The 18,336-nt window shown below is 35.8% G+C and overlaps 1 long non-coding RNA gene across 1 annotated transcript; it reads right to left on the reverse strand.

Moving 5' to 3' along the window:
- On the reverse strand, positions 839–17,979 carry LOC110262075. Its single transcript, XR_002346600.1, has 3 exons — positions 13,863–17,979; positions 11,484–11,559; positions 839–4,374 (listed from the first exon to the last, which is right to left on the reverse strand). It is a non-coding gene; the product is annotated as an uncharacterized LOC110262075 (long non-coding RNA).

Genomic DNA, 18,336 nt, shown 5'->3' on the forward strand with positions numbered 1-18,336 from the left:
GGTCTTAAATGACACATTAAACCGGATAGACTTAACAGCTATATAAAGAACATTTCACCCCAAAGCAATGAAATACAAATTCTTCTCAGGTGTACATCAAACAGTCTACAGGATAGAGTATGTTAGGCCACAAAAGAAATCTTAACAAAATTTAAGAAGACTGAAGTCATTTCAAGCATCTTTTCTGAGCACAATGATATAAAAATACACCTCAATTACAAACATGTGGAGGTTAAATAACATTTGCCAAACAACCAATGGGTTGGTGAACAAGTCAGAAGAGAAATAAAAACATACCTTGAGACAAATGAAAATGGAAATATAACATACCAAAATTTATGGAATGCAGCAAGAGCAATTCTAGGAAGAAAGTTCATGGTGGTAAATGCCTACATCAAAAAACAGTAAAAATCTCAAATAACCCAACTTTATACCTCAAAGAACAACAAAAAGATACCAAACATAGCCCGAAGTTAGTGGAACAAAAAATTAACAAAGATCAGTGTGAAAATAAATAAAATAGAGACTAAAAATAAAATAGAAAACATAAGTAAAATAGCTGGTTCTTTAAAAACATAAACAAATGGACAAACATTTAGCTAGACTTACCAAGAAAAAAAGAGAGAGCTCAAATAAATAAAATCAGACATGAAAGAGGAGATATTACAACTGATACCACAGAAACACAGACTATCATAAGAGACTATTATTAACAACTACACACCAACAAATTGGACAACCTAGAAGAAATGGAGAAACTCCCGGAAACATACCACCTTCCAAGACTGAATTATGATGAAATAGAAAATCTGAATAGACTAATTACTAATAAGGAGGTTGAATCAATAATCAAAAACCTCTTAACAAATGAAAGTCCAGGACCAGATGACTTCACAGGTGAACTCTACCAAACATTCAAAGAATTAATACCAACCCTTCTCAAACCCCTGCAAAAACTAGAAGAGGAGAAAATGCTTCCAATCTTATTTTACAAAGCCAGTATTAGTCTGATCACAAAACCAGAGAAGGACAGTACGAAAAAGAACATTGCAGGCCAATATTCTTGACAAACATAGATACAAAAATCCTCAACAAAATACTAGCAAACTGAATTCAACAGTACATTAAAAAGGTCATTCACCATGATCAAGTGAGATTTACTTCAGGGATGCCAGGATGATACAACATCTGCAAACCAATCAATGTAAAAAACCACATTAACCAAAGAAAGGGTAAAAATTATATAATCAGCTCAATACATGCGGAAAAAGCATTTTACAAAATTCATCATCTTTTATGTTTAAAAAATCTCAGCAAAGTGAGTATAGAGGGAATATTCCTCAAGGTAATAAAAGCTACAAATGACAAGCCTGCAGCTGATATTATACTCAATGGTGAAAAGCTGAAATCTTTTCCTCTAAGATCAGAAAACAGACAGGATGCCTGCTCTCACCACTTTGAATCAACATGTTATTTAAAGTTCTAGCTATAGCAATTAGGCAACAAAAGAATAAACATCCAAATCAGAAAATAAATAGAGTGGTCACTATTTGCAGATGACATGATTTTATATATAGAACATACTAAAGACTTTATCAAAAACTCTTAGAACTAATAACAAAATTCAGTAAAGTGTTAGGATATAAAAATCAATATATGGAAATCTGTGGCATCTTTTACACTAATAATAACCTATAAGAAAAAGAAATTAATGATACAGTCAAATTGACGATTGCACTAGAAAGAATAACACCTAGGCAAAACTTTAAGGAAGTGAAAGGCCTGCACAGTGAAAACTATAAAACACTGATGAAAGAAACTGAACAAGACACAAGAAAATGTAATGATATTTTTTCATGAATTATAAAAATTAATATTGTTAAAATCTCTCTTCCAACCAAAGCAACCTACAGATCCAGTGCAATTTCTATCCAAATGCCAATCATATTTTCACAGATATAGAATAATATAAAATTCATATGGAACTACAAGATCTAAACGAGCCAAGAGAATCCTGAGAAAAAAGACCAAAGATGGAGGCATCATTCTGCCTGATATAAAAAATAAGTCATGAGGACGTAATATAAGCTTGATGACTATAGTTAATAATACTGTGCATATGTGAAAGATGCTTAGGGGATTAGATCTTAAAAGTTCTTATCAAAAGAAAAAACATTTTATAACAATGCATAGTGACAGATTTTAACTATACTTATTGTGGTAAACAATTTGCAATGTAAACAAATATTGAACCATTATGTTGTACACCTGAAACTAATCTAATGTCATGTCAATTATACCTCAATGAAAAAATAAAATTTAAAAATTTTTATAAAAGAAAAAAATTTCCAGCAAACTCAAGCCAGTACAACACCTTCCCTATGCTGTAAATTTTGTATGCCCTCGAAAAGCAAGACAAACTAAATATCATTCTAATCTTAAGTACTGTTATTAAACATAAATATCCATGCTACCATCTGATTTAAAATTTGGTGATATTATAATAAAACAGTTTTGAATCGTATTTGTTTCATAAGCAAAATGTAAAGTGATTTTCTAATTTTATTTAGATTTGAACAAGTGTTACCTTGAATTAAAAAAAACAAATACCTAAGGCATCTTTCCAGCTATCTGATGGGTACTCTGCTGGGACACTACCACCCGCTGTCTTTGAAGCTTCTGGCCATGGTCCTACCAAGCATCTGCCACCTGCATTGGATTCCCTACTGAGCTCGAGACCCAGAGTCCTTGGTTACATGTTGGGACTAACCACAGGGAAGGCCAGCGCCTATTCCTCCCACAGGCCACCTCTATTCGCCTCAGACTTGTGTAGTCTCCAATGCTGGAACTGGCTTAATATGACCATCAGGCCTGCCACTGGGACCATGTACCCAGGAGCTGCTGTAGATGCATGTATCCCAGGGAAAGGAGCAGAAAGTCTGCTGCAGGCTGAACTGGCTAGAGAACCTTCTGAAACAGGCACTGGTGTGAATCCCCTAGCTGCAGTAGGTCACAGAAAGACCAGTGGGAGCAACCAGGTTAGGATGCCCTCTCCAGGGAGCTCTGCCAGGGCCTGTCTCTACCCCAGCGACAGCTGTACTGGCTTCAGGTACTGGGGGCTCTGCAGCAGTTGTGCAGTGAAGAGGGATCTCAAACAGGAGTCAAGAGCTTTCTAAACAATTGTTCACCCCAACATCCCATTTTTCCTAATTAAAGCTTCCTCACAGAGGAATTTTAGGGCAGTGAAACTTCTCTGTAAAATACTACAATGGTAGATCTATGTCACTTACATTTGTCTAAACTCCTAGAATGTACAGCATCAAGAGTGAACCCTAATGCAAACCGTGGACTTTAGGTGATTATGATGCATCAATTGTCACACATGTACCACTCTGGTGGGGAATATTGATAATGAGGAGACTACACATGCAAAGGGAAAGGAAGTAAATGGGGAAGCTCTATATCTTTTCAATTTTGCTGTGAACTTAGAACGGCTCTGAAAAATAAAATCTAATTAAAAATTATAAATAAAAAAAAAACATGGAAAAAAAGTAAAAAGGACTTTGCTCTAATATCTCCTGGGGCACTTGAACAAAGTACCTTGTAGTGAGTCTGTTCATAGTCCTTCACTTTTAAGCCAAAGTACATTGTTTAGGGAAAATATTTTACAATTGGATCCCAAACTCATGGGATCTTTAATAGCTCCTTGTTTCATCTTCCTCCTGCCCTCAGACATTCAGCATCTGTATTTCCCATAAAAATTCTTACCTCCTATTTCTTCCTGGGAAACTTCATACTCTGTTTTGTTTTGTTTTTTTACTTTCACCCTATACATTGACAACTTATAAACACAGTCCAATTCATTAGATTCATAAGAACAATTAATTTCCTCCTAGGAATAAAGGGAAATATTTATATTCTATTTTTCTAGTGCACCAAAGAAAAGAGAACTTTTTAAAAATCAAGTAATTCTCCATAAAAATGCAGTGGCATACTTCCTTTCCCTCACTGACTATTCAGGTCCCTAACCAAGTAGTGCCAGCTTGGCTGTACGTATAAATCACATCTTAAATCAATACACTTATATCTAACACATCTGCCACTGCAGAATAATCTAATTCATTATCATCTTTTACTTCTATCTCTGCATCCTGAAATACACAACCTTTTCTTCTTCCTTTATTGAATCATTGGTCCTTAAAAAGATATGAAATTCATATACCTGAAGAACAATTTGAGAAGGGGATATCCACCATGGCTTTAGCACATTGCTTTCTGTGGTAAGAGTCACTTCAGAGCAGCAATTTGGTGTCATGGTGATAGAGTGAGGAATGAGGGAAAATATCTTGGCGTTTCTCAGCAGAAAATATCTTCCTAAATAAAATAAAATAAAATAAAATATCAAAAATACAACAGCAGTTCTGACTACTGCTGGTGCTCCCAATGTATTTAAAATTTAAGTGCAAGGAGAGAATGAAAAAGTCCTCTCAGACCTGTGGTTTTCAATTGTTGGAGGTTTCGTATCCCCAAAGGACTTTTGGTATCATCCAGAGACATTCTTGATTATTCAGGACATGCTACTCGCATATAATGGGCAGAAAACAGGGATGCTGATAAGCACACGACTATATAGAGGGCAGGCCTTCACAACAAAGAATTATCTAGCCCACAATGTCCATAGTTACATTTGAGAATCTCTGTGTAGACTAACCCTCTCATTTTACATATGATGAATCTAGAGCCCAGATTCTCAAAAGTCTGCAAAGAAGTAGGATTTTCCCTCCCTGCCTAATGTGCACAGCAGGTTATGCTCCTAACAAGCCTTACAATCAAAACTATTGAATCCCAATAGCAGGAAAGACCTAGTTCTCAAAGGAATCCAGGTATCTACCAACATGATCAATAACCTCCTTTTATGGAAATGTTAAATCTCATTGCTTTTCCTCTGGGAAAGAAAAAAAAAATACCAAGAAACGAAAGACAAAATGGTTTGATTTTAGAAGAAAATAATAGGTAGCCAAGGGTTTTCTAAATTCAGTTCCTTCCAAGAAACCACAGAACTCTTGAGAATCTGAAGCTTTCTTCTGGGATATAAATAAAATTCATATAAGCTTTGGAGAATCTTAATCACCTACTCTTTTGATTCCTAAAATTTCACTTACCCTAACAGTGTCTGTAGTATGTGTATGTGTGTGTTTGTGTGTGTTTTAAACCACTAACCCAATCAAATCACTCCCCTGCTTAAAACCCACCAATGACTTCTCATTGCAATTCCCATAAATCCTTCTTTTATCAGTTGCCTGTAAGACTCTACAGATTCTAATCTTACCATTCTGACCTTACATTTTACCCCTTTTCCCCTTGTCTCTACCTCAGGACTTTGAACTTCTTCTCTGCAAAGGAAGTGCTATTTCCCCAGAGAATTTTATTTTTAGCTCCTTCTCATCATTCATTCAGGCCTTGGCAAAAATGGCATCTCTTCAGAAAAGATCACCCTATTTAAAGAACGTCACCCCATGATTACCTCACATAGTCACTATTTATTTCCTTTATAATAATCAGAAAAATCTAGAATTATTTATGCATTGTTTTGGTTAACTTTTTCCTCCTACTAGAATGTAATTTCCAAGAGCATGGGACTGTGTCTGTCTTGCTCAGCGTGATATCCACTGCATCTAGAATAGCCTATGGCACTTAGTAGAGCACAATCAGTTTGTTAAATGTATGAATGAAGGAAGTCAATGGAAATACTGAGAAAGGAAAAGGGATTTTAATGTGAGACTACAGGGGAATAGAAAAAATTGAGGGACAGAATAAGTTCTTATAGGGGAAAACAATGGTTAAATGAAGGGAAAAGAATTACTTTGTCAGGAGTGACATCTTATAAAAAGTCAGTCCTGAAACAACAGTCTAAACCAAACACTAGTTAATTCTGAATAAATGAAACAGTGAAAGCAGGAATAGGAGAGATGTTATTTAAGGGTACAAACTCACAACTGGTAGGTAAGTCCTAGAGACCTAACACAGGGAACACAGACAACAATATTGTATTATAATCATCAAACTGGCTAAGAGACTAGATCTTAGTTATTCTGACCACACACACATGATGATTATGTGATGACACTGGGTGCTAACTATAGCTTCAATGACAATCATATTACAATATGTGAATATATCAGATTCACATGTTGTGCACTTTAAATTTACACAATACATAAAAAAAGAACAATGAAAACAATTTCTCCATTCTTTTTAGATTTCCTGCAGTTCTATAACTTTGAGTTTATCACTTTATAACTCAATGACTTGGGTTCCTCCTCTGCAAAAGAGGATAACACAAATGTCTCAAAGCTAACACAATCTCATAGGACTGTTGTTAGGATTAAATTGTTTGTTAAATGCACCGGTCTTATCAAGAAGTCTGGCACCTAGAATTTAATAATCATGGTTACTGTTAGTTGGCGACACAGTTTATTAATGGTTTATTTTTATGTGCTTTGATTTAATTACTATTAGTAACAAAAACAAACAAGAAAAGACATTTTTTAAAAAACTCATAAAGAACTGTGTGACTGTTTCAAAAACAGCAGCCTAGGGAGAAATTAGGAACTGGCATATTGCATCAAGCAGAGCCCAAGTAGAATATAACCCAGATGGAAGAGTTGATGATGGAAACAGTGAGGAAGAAGGCAGACAAATCCTTTTGGCCTGTGGGAGGAGGAGGGATGGGTAGTACAATGAATCCCCGAAGGTTTACTGCCCACAGATGAGCAAAGAGTTTGTCTAGGGTCACGCTGGTTGTGGATGGAAAGGAGAGGTATAATGAATTTGAGAAAATTTTTCAGGGAAATAGCCAGAATTAGGAGCTAAATACATATGTGAAACAGAAAAACATAAAGGGGGAAAAACTGAACTTAAAAACACTGCAAAAGTATAAAATGTAAAACCTTTCTAGTTCTTTCTTAAACTTTCCAATTTACCAGTATACATGCATCTCCATAGCAATATGTTTTTTTCTGTTTCCTTTTGTGTCTGTGTTATTTTCTTCTTCCCATCCCTTTTCTTCTCCATCTCTCTATTTCTTGGTTTTTTTTTTTCTTCATTTGTCCTTTTTTTTTTATATTTTGAGTATGTTCTCAGATGGTTTCCATGGGGAATAACTAAAATGAGAGACACATTCTCTTCTAGAGGCACTTCTAACATGAGCTTCATGGCTCCTTATGATTAAAATAATCTTTATTTGCTTCAAAATAGTCATGAGGCTGTATCTCCCACAAATTTATAAACAACTTGAAGTAAGAGCCTGTGGTATCTGCTTTTCATTCCTGTTGCTGAGTATGTCTGCTTGACATACTGTAAGCATCTAGTAAATGAATATGTTGATATTAAGTGAATAAGCAGTATTTGTTTATTTTCCATCTGCTAAAGGACCCAAAGTTCATGAAAGAGAAACTATGCATATAATGAAATGGTAGCAAGTTTATTCAATGGAATTCCTCATAGGGAATATCTTGAAGGGCCTTGAGGCAGAAGGTGAGAGCCCAAAGGACGTGAGTGTGGTCAGAACCAATCTGGGGAAAGAAATGAAGAGACCATGGAGGGCAGGTATGAGAATTACTAGAGGGTAGATACAATAATTTTGTGGTCTACCCTTTCTTTTCCTATGATCTTCTAAATCTCCAGTAAAATTTATGAGCTGATGAAATGCCCAAGGGAATCTTTTGTGGAAGCCAGGGAGAGAGCTAACAGGTGAAGGGTCTAACTGACATTTGCATTTATTTGGATATGGCAAATAAACAATGAAGTGACATTCAAATTCCTTAGAAATAAAAGATGCAAATTAAAAGTGCAAAGAAATAATACCCTTCTAATCAATTAACATTTAAAAATTATTGTTTATTGACCTTTAGGGTATGGAAAGATGAACAGTCTCATACACTAATATTGGTAATAAACATTGTTAGCTCTCTGGAAAAATAAAGTAGATAAAATACACCTTGCCTTGTGAGTATAAACTTCCTTGACCAGAAATTCCACTTTTAGAACTCTAAGTAAGCCATTGGAAATTAATAAAAGTAGCCTTTCCACTTAAAATGTTGAAAATTGAAGCTACCTAAAGGTACAACTTTAGAAAGAGAAATACACGCATTCATTGAATATTATACAAACATAGACATTAGAAATTATGTTTGGGAGTTCCCATTGTGGCTCAGTGGTTAATGGATCCTACTAGGAACCATGAGGTTACGGGTTTGATCCCTGACCTCACTCAGTGGGTTGAGGATCCAGCGTCACCATGAGCTGTGGTGTTGGTTGCAGAAATGGCTCGGATCCCACATTGCTGTGGCTCTGGCGTAGGCTGGTGGCTACAGCTCTGATTGGACCCCTAACCTGGGAACCTCCAAATGTCATGGGTGCAGCCCTAGAAAAGACAAAAAGACAAAAAAAAAAGAAAAAAGATAAAAAAAGAAATTATGTTTCTAAAAAGTTTTAAATGACAAAAAAGTAAATATTATTTAAAAGTAATAAAAAAGAACAAGATAAAAATTAAGCATTGATTTTAAGGAGTTCTTGTCATGGCTCAGTGGTTAACGAATCTGACTCGCATCCATGAGGACACAGGTTCAATCCCTGGCCTTGCTCAGTAGGTTAAGGATCTGGCGTTGCCATAAGCTGTGGTATAGGTTGCAGATATAGCACAGATCCTGCGTTTCTGTGGCTGGCAGCTACACCTCCGATTTGACCCCTAGCCTGGGAACCTCCATATGCCATGGTGTGGCCCTAAAAAAGAAAAAAAATTAAGTTTTGATTTTGAGCCTATTTACCTATATGTAAAACATATACATATTTCTGTACTTTCTGAATTGTAAATAATGAGCAGCAAGAGAAAGAAAACAAGTAGGTAAAACTTTAAGTAGATGTCTCCTTGGTCTTTATTAGCTTATATAATCATAAAAACTGAGTGATAGCCCTAGTAGCATAGAGTACAACTGGTGCCCACATCTTAGCTTCTAACACCATTCTCCAACAGGAGGAACCACTGCTCCTTGGAAAAATGACTGATGTAGGACAGGAGCAAGGAATTCACAGATGAGTCTGGAGCATTGTGTAGTGCCAAAAAGAAAAGCAGTGCTAAAAAAAAAAATTAAAAAAGAAAAAACACTGTATTGGGGTGTGTGTCAGGATTCAACTCAAAGATGGCTCAATAGCCAAAGCTGGGACAATTTGAGGAACAAAATAGGGTAGTATTGGATTATAACCCAAAGTATGAAATAAATATCCATGAGTTCATACTGATACAAATGAATGATCAAATGAATAGATGAAGGAGAATAGACAAATATCCATTGCGGAAGAATTCTGCATAATTTATATAGATAATCAGCCATCATAAGAGATAGCCCAGACCAAAGAGTACAGTATGGCAACAGGAATAAAAGAGTACCTTTCTAATGAAGACAGCACATAAACACCATCTCTCCTAGGTAATTATAGTCAATAGGAACAGTGAAAAATCCTGGTGATAACATGTATCCTTCATACGAATGATAAACAGGTCACTTTTTTCTTTATGGTCTTTTTATTAAAAAAACCACATAAATCTAGTCTAAAAAGAAGAAAAACATCAATCAAATTACGAGAGAGAAGCATCCTGCAAAATACCTGACCAATACTATGAAAAACCATCAAGGTCATCAAAAACAAGGAAAGTCTGAAAAACTGTCATAGCCAAGAGGCACATAAGGAGATGTGGCAAGTAAGTAAAAGCTGATATCTGGATGGAATCCTGGAATAGAAAAGGACACTAGGTAAAAGCTAGGGAAATCTGAATAAACTATGGACTTTAGATAATATATTAGTAATAATGTATCAATATTGGTTCATTATCTGTAAATAAAAGAAAGTCCCATACTAATGTAAGATGTTAATAATGGGGGAACAGGGTGAAAGGGGTCTATGGGAACCCTCCGCACTATGTTCTCAAGTTTTCTATAAACTAAAAACTGTCCTACAAAACAAAGTCTATTAAAAAAATGTTGTGATTTTAGGTTAAAATACCTTATCAAGTGTGACACATCTCAAAATGATCACATTCCGTACATATTTTCTTGGGAAAATCCTAGAAAGAAAATGCTCTACCAAAAAAAGAAGGTGGCAAATAAGAAAACAGAACAATGAATGGAATCAGAACAATGGAATTTAGACAAAGGAGACAACAAAGCAATCCTTAAGATGATGGAATAAGAAAACCCTAAGACAAGTCTGAGTAGCCAGTGTGGACAGCAACCAGTCTGGACCTTCATGGAAGGAATAGAAAAAGTTGCACAGAAAAGGAAATATAATATTACCAAAGTCATGATACGATAACTTATGGAAATACTCTCTAAAAGTTACACAAGTATCCTGCATGAGGATGCACATTCGATCCCTGGCCTTGCTCAGTGAGTTAAGGATCCGGTGTTGCTGTGAGCTGTGGTGTAGATCACAAACGTGGCTCAGATCTGCATTGCTGTGGTTGTGGCGTAGGCTGGCTGCTGTAGCTCCAATTAGACCCCTAGCCTGGGAACCTCCATATGCCTCGGGGTGTGGCCCTAAAAAGACAAAAGACCAAACAAAAAAAAAAAAAAAGAAAGAAAAGAAACATGAATGAGACTACATCTTTGTGGAAGGAAAGAGATTTTCATTTTCATCAAACAAAGAGAAAAATTCATAACAGATAAATTTTGATGCATTAAACTAAAAACTTCTGCATGATGAAAAAGATCAGACATAAATTGAGATCTTAAGTTGTAAACTGGAAGAAGATACTTATAATCCATTTAGCAGACAAAGAATTAGCAATTGGAAAATACAATGAATATCTTCAAATCAATAGCTAAAAATGAAGCATATCCAATAAAAACAATCCAAGGATAAAAACAGGTAATTCACAGCTGAGGAAATCAAGATAGACAATAAGCATAAATATATGAAATATCCAACATCACTCATAGGAAGTTAAATGCAAATATCAACAGTAAGAATCTCTCTCACATCAAGCTGTCAAAATTAATAAGTATGGGAAGATTAGGTGTTGATGAAAATCAAAGAGACTTATTAGTAGATTACAAAATATTAGAACCATTTGGTTACCAATTTGCTTAAGGTAGACACATGCTATACTATAACCCAGATTTTCATTCTAATTTGCTATCCTGGAGACAGGGCCACACATGTGAAGTATAAACATACATGAATAAAGGTTGATTTAAATGAACTTAAATGAACCTTAAGTTTTGACAGCTTTTATTTGCATAGGCCTCTTTCCAGGGAGGATTTTTTTTTTCTGAATATTAATCCATGGTTAAACATAAAATCCTTGATTTCTGGATATTTAAAGGTATCGAATATGATGACAGACACTCAGTGCATCATTTATATTCTGTTCTTTTAATAAGCTAAATAGGAAACAAAATAGTGGGGCCATAGGCATGCATTACCTTCTTGAGACAGGTCAGTGCTCCTTAAGCAGCTGGTAATGACCTCCACTAGCAAGAGTTTCTTCCTCTTGGGTCCCTGGATGTGTTGGACATAAAGCTGCATCAGTACAATAACAAGGAAGCTTGTGTGTGAAGTACTGAGTTTAATGCACTCCGACTATCAATAATAAAAATATAAATTTAGTTCATCCATGCTAGAGGGAAAATGATTTTCTTTCTAATTGCTCCATAGAGATATTTTAAAATGTCATGGGAAGAAGTAATAAAGGACTATGGTCACAAACGTAGACAAAAATGTATTATAGAGGTAGATTGGGCAATTTATTTGAAAATACGTAACTTTTGTGGATTGCGTGATGTTTGTGTCATTTATTAGCTTTTTTTCATTTTAAGTGTATTGGGATTTCTTATTCTAAACACATATTTACTTTTAAATTTGTCTTGTAATTGTGTATTTTTCCTTAAATAAGGGATCCAGGGGGCACATATAAAATAACAGTTAAATTGTTTTTATGTACAAGATGACATACACAGGAAAGATACACAAGATTAAGATACTGCCTATTGATGGGAAGGAAAGAAGACAGAGGAGGAGGAATTTAGCTGAATCTGTACTATTTTAAATTGCTTAATTTTTATATTTCTTTTCTTTCTAAATATCTTCTGCTTAGATTTATATTACTAATGTTTTGGAGAAAAAAAAATTCCTCAGAACATGACTGGTTGAACTTAGGATGCAAAGGGCTACACAATGCATTCATTAATTTATCAAATATCTACTGAGCTAGTACCATGCTCTAATGCTAGTCCTGGGTGTAGAGACCTGATCCCAAATTTTATAGAGCTTACAGTTAACTAGAGAACTCAAACAATACATCAACAAGAATATAAGTATATATGGATTATACATTGTGATAAATGTTCTGAAAGGAAGGAAGAGGCCATTACTGGAGTAAAGTAAGTCAGGGGGTGAGGAGCCTATTTTAGGAATGTCACCATCTTTGAAGATGACATTTTAGCACAGACGTAAAGACTGACACGGACCCAGTGTTCAATGAATTGATCAATAACAAAAATAACATGTCGAGATAATCCCAAAGTTTTGAAGCTGGAAGGATTTGGGGGTGTAAATGCCATTGGCAAAAACAAGATCAATTATAGGAGCCATTGTAAAAGGTCAGGGGAAATTATAAATTTAATTATTAGCATACTGATTTTGAGATGTTATTAGAAAATCAATCCTTGGACACAACCTCAGGAGGGAAATGGTATAATCAGCCAATGGAAAATCATATATAAGTTAAAATAAATTAAGTGCATCTATACGTTAAAACATAGCAAAATATCAGAAACAACACTGACTGAAAGAGCAAGTTGGGAAACTTGATTTATAAAATGTAAAACAATTTATACAGAGCATAAAAATACAAAATAATACACACTGGTATGAGTTCATATATATATGTATGGGAAAAGCATAAAAATATGCATGGAATACATTTGTATATATTTTACAAGACATTGGTTACCTCTGAAGACATAAAAGTAAGTGGGATTAGAGAGGGATTTAGATATGTCTGCAATATTTTAGTCAAGAAACAAGATTTAAAAGCAAATATTTTCAAATATCAATATCTGATCAACTTGCAGTGGATACTTAAAGATGTGTTACATTATTTTTCATACTCTATGATCTTGAAATATTTCATAATCTTGAAGAGCAGTAAACAAAAGGGAACACAATAAAATTAATGAAGTAATAGCATAAATCCATTTTTTAAAATTTTTGTAATTATCTCCTTTATTATCTTTTTTTTTTCTTCTTCTTTTTAGGGCTTCACTTGCAGCATATGGAAATTCCCAGGCTAGGGGTCAAATCAGAGCTACAGCTGCTGGCCTACACTACAGCCACAGCAACGCCAGATCTGAGCCACATCTGCGACTTACACCACAGTTCACGGAAACCCCCGATCCTTAACCCACTGAGTGAGACCAGGGATCGAACCCACATCCTCATGAATCCTAGAAAGGTTCTTTACTGCTGAGCCACGACGGGAACTCCCTATCTTTTCTTTTTTTTTTTTTTTTGGTAAGTGTATTTTGCATTTCACTTTTGGTGGTAAAGTGAGGAGGCAACTAACTTACATCTTTGGTTTCAGCATGATTCTATCAGTCATGATTCAGCAGCAGATAACAGAAAGAAGCATAGGTATTTTAAGCAGAAAGGCATTTAACAAAAGGAAATACATGCTTACAAAAACCACTGGAAGGTTAAAAAGCTAGTTCTTTAGGAATTAGGTCCATACCAGCACTATAAAGCTAGGCCAGAGAGAGCTGTTATCCTTACTATAATAGAGAAATGAGAAAGTGGAAACTTACCACCATAAATTGTGGAATGTGCTCCACACATGCACAGTCATAGCGTCTGTCCTGAAATCGGGAAGGCACGGTTGACCACACCCTGCCTCTCAAGTCACACACCTAATAAGACCCGGGAAGCAGCGCTTGGAAGGTCTTACTGAGGAGACGTAAGGCGGCCATTTTCCCTTTCTTCCTCTGTGTTTGTCAGTGATAATGGAGATTGAGAAGTTAAATCAATGTTTCCAACACCTGACAACTGCTCATGTGAAACTTCCAACACCTGAGCACCGTTCACAGTGGCTTCTACAATTGCTCTCCAGCTAAAGTAGCTACAGACAATCCCAGAAATTTCCTGACTAAACTTTCCAGCAGTCATAGCAGCAGTTGCAAAAGTATGGCTCTGTTTCCTTCTATGTCCCAACCTAATTGGATGCACTGTATCACATCAAGAACATTCTGCAAAAAGACCTTGGAAATGTAGATTTTAGCTTCACAATCTCCACATTTCTCACAAACACAGAAGAAGGGACAGATGGCCTCTGTGTTCTCCTGAATGGAACCCTCCAAGTGTGTCATTCTGTTTTACACAAAGACCAGGGAGATTTTGACATTTTCTTTTAGGATCAACCCAGGTACAGTATAAATAAGGGATAATACCTAGAATATTTAGAAAGAAGTATGAACTCCTTCCAAACTCAAATGTCAGCAACAAGACCAGCTGGCTGCAGAACTGAGAGCTGCAGCTGGTCAGTGCTGGTCAGCAGCCAGGCAAATGCAGAGTAAGCTGGGGAAGAAACAAACAGACTTTGTTTCCATACTCATTAGGAAATTCCATTTGGAGGTCTAGCAGCTGTTCATGGTGATAAGAAACCTCAAAATTGTTTTCTTTTTACATCTATAATAAGCTGAATTTATACAATCTACCTAAAAGATTTTTACCTGTTTGGCTTGGGCCCTGAATTTTAATTATCCAGAGGTCTTATTTTCTGGCTCATTTCCTTTGTCATTTCATTTTCACTTTTATCTCCTTACAACACTCCAACATTCAAGGGAACATTACTATATACTTGTCATTAAATAATGTCAGGTAATACTTCAAGCCATGAAAAAAAAGAGGCAAATAAAACTCACCCCCCCCCCCAAAAAAAAGAAAATTCCTGCATGGATGGAAAGGAAGACAAGCATAGGTAACATTCATTTCTGACAGCACTAATAAGGTCAAGAAATTCTCCTCCCATGGGGAAGATTAATTAGGCATTACTAGATCCATGAGTCCTATGAGAGCATGAACTATATCATTTTCTAGTCCTAAAAGGTAGATAGAACAGAACTCTGTGCTGGAGCCATTGCAATATGGCCCTAATTCTTCACTTTTCCCTATGTCAATTCTCTTTGCTAGGTAACTCTGGAGTGCCCTCCTCCTCTGACTCTACCGTCAGCCACTGGCTTGCTTTGGTTGGTAGGAAGCCAGCAAATGTGACCAAAATGAGGTTTGAAAGATACTTTTTGAATTCAGCTTACCTTCTTTTGTACCTCTGTCATTTTGATAAGAACATGCCAGGGAGTTCTCTTGTAGCATAGCGGGTAAAGGATCTAGCTTTACCACTGAAGCAGCTTGGGTTGCTCCTGTAGCATGGGTTTGATCCCTGCCCAGGAACTTTCCCATCAGTAAACTTCCTAAACCAAAAAAAGGGAGGGGGGATGGCTCACTGAAGTCATCCCAGAGAAGGCTGTCCTAGATCAGCTAACAGACAACTTCCATGTAAGTCTATGAGCCCTGACAGTAACAGCAGTGCTGCCTGGATGACCTGCAGCTGACATAGATGCATGAACGAGCCAGGGCTAATTTAGCTAAAACTTACACACAAGCTAATTAATGTCTCTGTGTAGGCCACCAAGTTGTCTGTGATGCAGCATTCATGTGGCAATAGATAGCCAGTACAGTGACCAATGAGTATTACATGGTGGAAACTGATGATGATGTGTGAATATACAAGATATTCAAGTTTCATTTATAGGTTTTTAACCTGACTTTAGTAAACCAAGAAATCAGATCTGAGTTGATTCTATAGGTGCTTTGAATCAAAAGCTGTAATAAAAGGTGCAAATTATTTAGTACGTGAAATGTTTCTTTTCTATATTTCAAAACAATTGTTATGACCAAGGTCCTAGTCATGGTCACAATATCTTTCCAAAGTTCTGATGCTTGAGAAGAGAAGCCCTTTTTGCAACTAGCTTTTAACAACTGCTTTGACTTACTACAATCCTTTAGGCAACCATATATTTACCGTAATTATTCCTAAAATGAAGGTAAAATAAGGAATGTTTAGTGTCAAGAAAACCCAAGATGTCTGAGATTTGAAGAGAAGGACTATAGTCTCAGCAAATTGATTGGGTTTAGCTTGTTTTCCATCTGCCTTCTCTTTGCATCATGCTTCTCCTTTTTCATAGTAAGGAACACAAAAGAATATAATTAAATAATATCCTGACACAGGAGACTCCTGTAGTCTCTATTTGTACTTTTTTCTTGACCACCATGAAAATTTCCAATCTTGTATCCTCAAGGCTGTTTTTGGACTTTTAAGGTTTGCCTATGTATAGAATTTTTCATGAATAAGACTCCAAGTATTCTGAAGCATTTATATTAAAATTCCTTCATTAAAAAATGAAGCTGTTTGCCAGAAACATAGAATTGCAATAATATAATGGCAAAAAAACAGAGTGAAAAGATAATGGTAGAAAAATAATGAAATGAGGTCAAAGTGTGCTATATGCAGAAAGACAAGCTTTAAAGCCATGTATGATAATTCAAAGAGGGCAAGAAATGTGACAAACTTTCTAGTTGCCAAAGCAAGGGAGAAATATTATTCTTTATAAGAGTAGTTTGGTTCATAAAACAAAAATATATCCTCAGGATCAATAAACTTCCTAAAAATGATCTGAGACAAAGATCTTCCAGGTACCTTTATTTGGATTAAGACCTCAAGTATATCCTCTGTAGTAAATAGAAATTACAATGAGACATTAAAAAAAAAACCTACATGAATACCAAAGTAAAAGCAACAATATGAATGATGACAAATGTAGTCAAATTGTGCAGCTTTCTGGTTGTCATATTGATCCAGAAACAAATGCGAGATTACCCAAAGAGATGCATGAACTGCTTATCCTTCAAGCAATCTTTATAAATATAGCTTCTCACTACCTAACTCCTGTTACACATTGATCTATAGACACTTTGCAGTCTCACATGCTAAAATAAGTTCAACTAAAAAGAAAATGTGGAGTTCCCATTGTGGCTCAGCAGTAAGGAACCCAACTAGTATCCATGAGGATGACGATTTGATCCCTGGCCTCAATCAGTGGGTTAAGGATCTGTGTTGCCTCGAGCTATTGTGTAGGTTGCAGACGTGGCTTGGACCTGGCATTGCTGTGACTGTGGCGTAGGAAGTGACATCCCTCATCTCACTAGAAAAGTAGCACCGATTACTTCTTAATTGTCCATGAGCTTGCAGTAGATAGGATTACATTCAAAATGCATTTTTATAAAATTGTGTGGATAGTCAAAATAAATTTGATTCTGTTTATGATTCAATTTTGTATTTTTCCTGTTGGTTTGATTCCCAGTAGATTGTTATATATACTCCATAGAAATCTGGGTTTAAGACCAGCTCTTTCAACTATGAGTTCTAGGTTAATAGTCAATTTAGTTCCTTCCCTAAACCTAATTCCTTATTCAAAGAGTGAGCAAAAGAATAATAACTAAGTTAATAGGATTTTACAAGAATTAAATGGGTAGTTATATTTGAAATGCCTCATACATGGTAAATATTCAATACATGTGGTTAGCAGTAGGGGCTGTCATTAACATCAACTTTGGTGTCATCACTGCCACCACCATGCCTATCACCATGGCCTTAAACTGCTTTATATAAAGAAGACAGCCCCTTTTTAAGGTATTTGGTAAATGTATGGCTATGTTAAGAGTACTCATGACTCACATTTTTATATACTTAATTTCACCAGTAACTTTTTGTATGTGCCCTGGCCATATTATGATAAAAAATATAGATAGATAGATAGATAGCTATTACCAAGCAACTATTTCAAAATCATTTTCAATTAAAAAAAGCAAAATCTGGAGTTCCTATTGTGGCTCAGCAGATTAAGAACCTGACATAGTATCCGTGAGGATACAGGTTCATTCCCTGGCCTCACTCAGTGGGTTGAGGATCAGACGCTGGCACAAGCTGCAGCGTAGGTCATAGATGTGGCTTGGATCCTACTGTGGTTGTGGCACAGGCCAGCAGCTGCAGCTCAGATCCCACCCACAGCACAGAACTTCCATATGCTGCAGGTGCAGCCTTAAAAAAAAAAGACAAGAAAAAAATAAAAAGAAAACTCTACCTACAAAAAAACAGAATTAAATTGTAGAATATTATGGATTATGGGGGAAATGTCTTAGCAGATAATGCTACCTTGAAAATACTTT

The sequence above is a fragment of the Sus scrofa genome, chromosome 8 (assembly GCF_000003025.6).
Source record: "Sus scrofa isolate TJ Tabasco breed Duroc chromosome 8, Sscrofa11.1, whole genome shotgun sequence".
NCBI lineage: Eukaryota > Metazoa > Chordata > Mammalia > Artiodactyla > Suidae > Sus > Sus scrofa.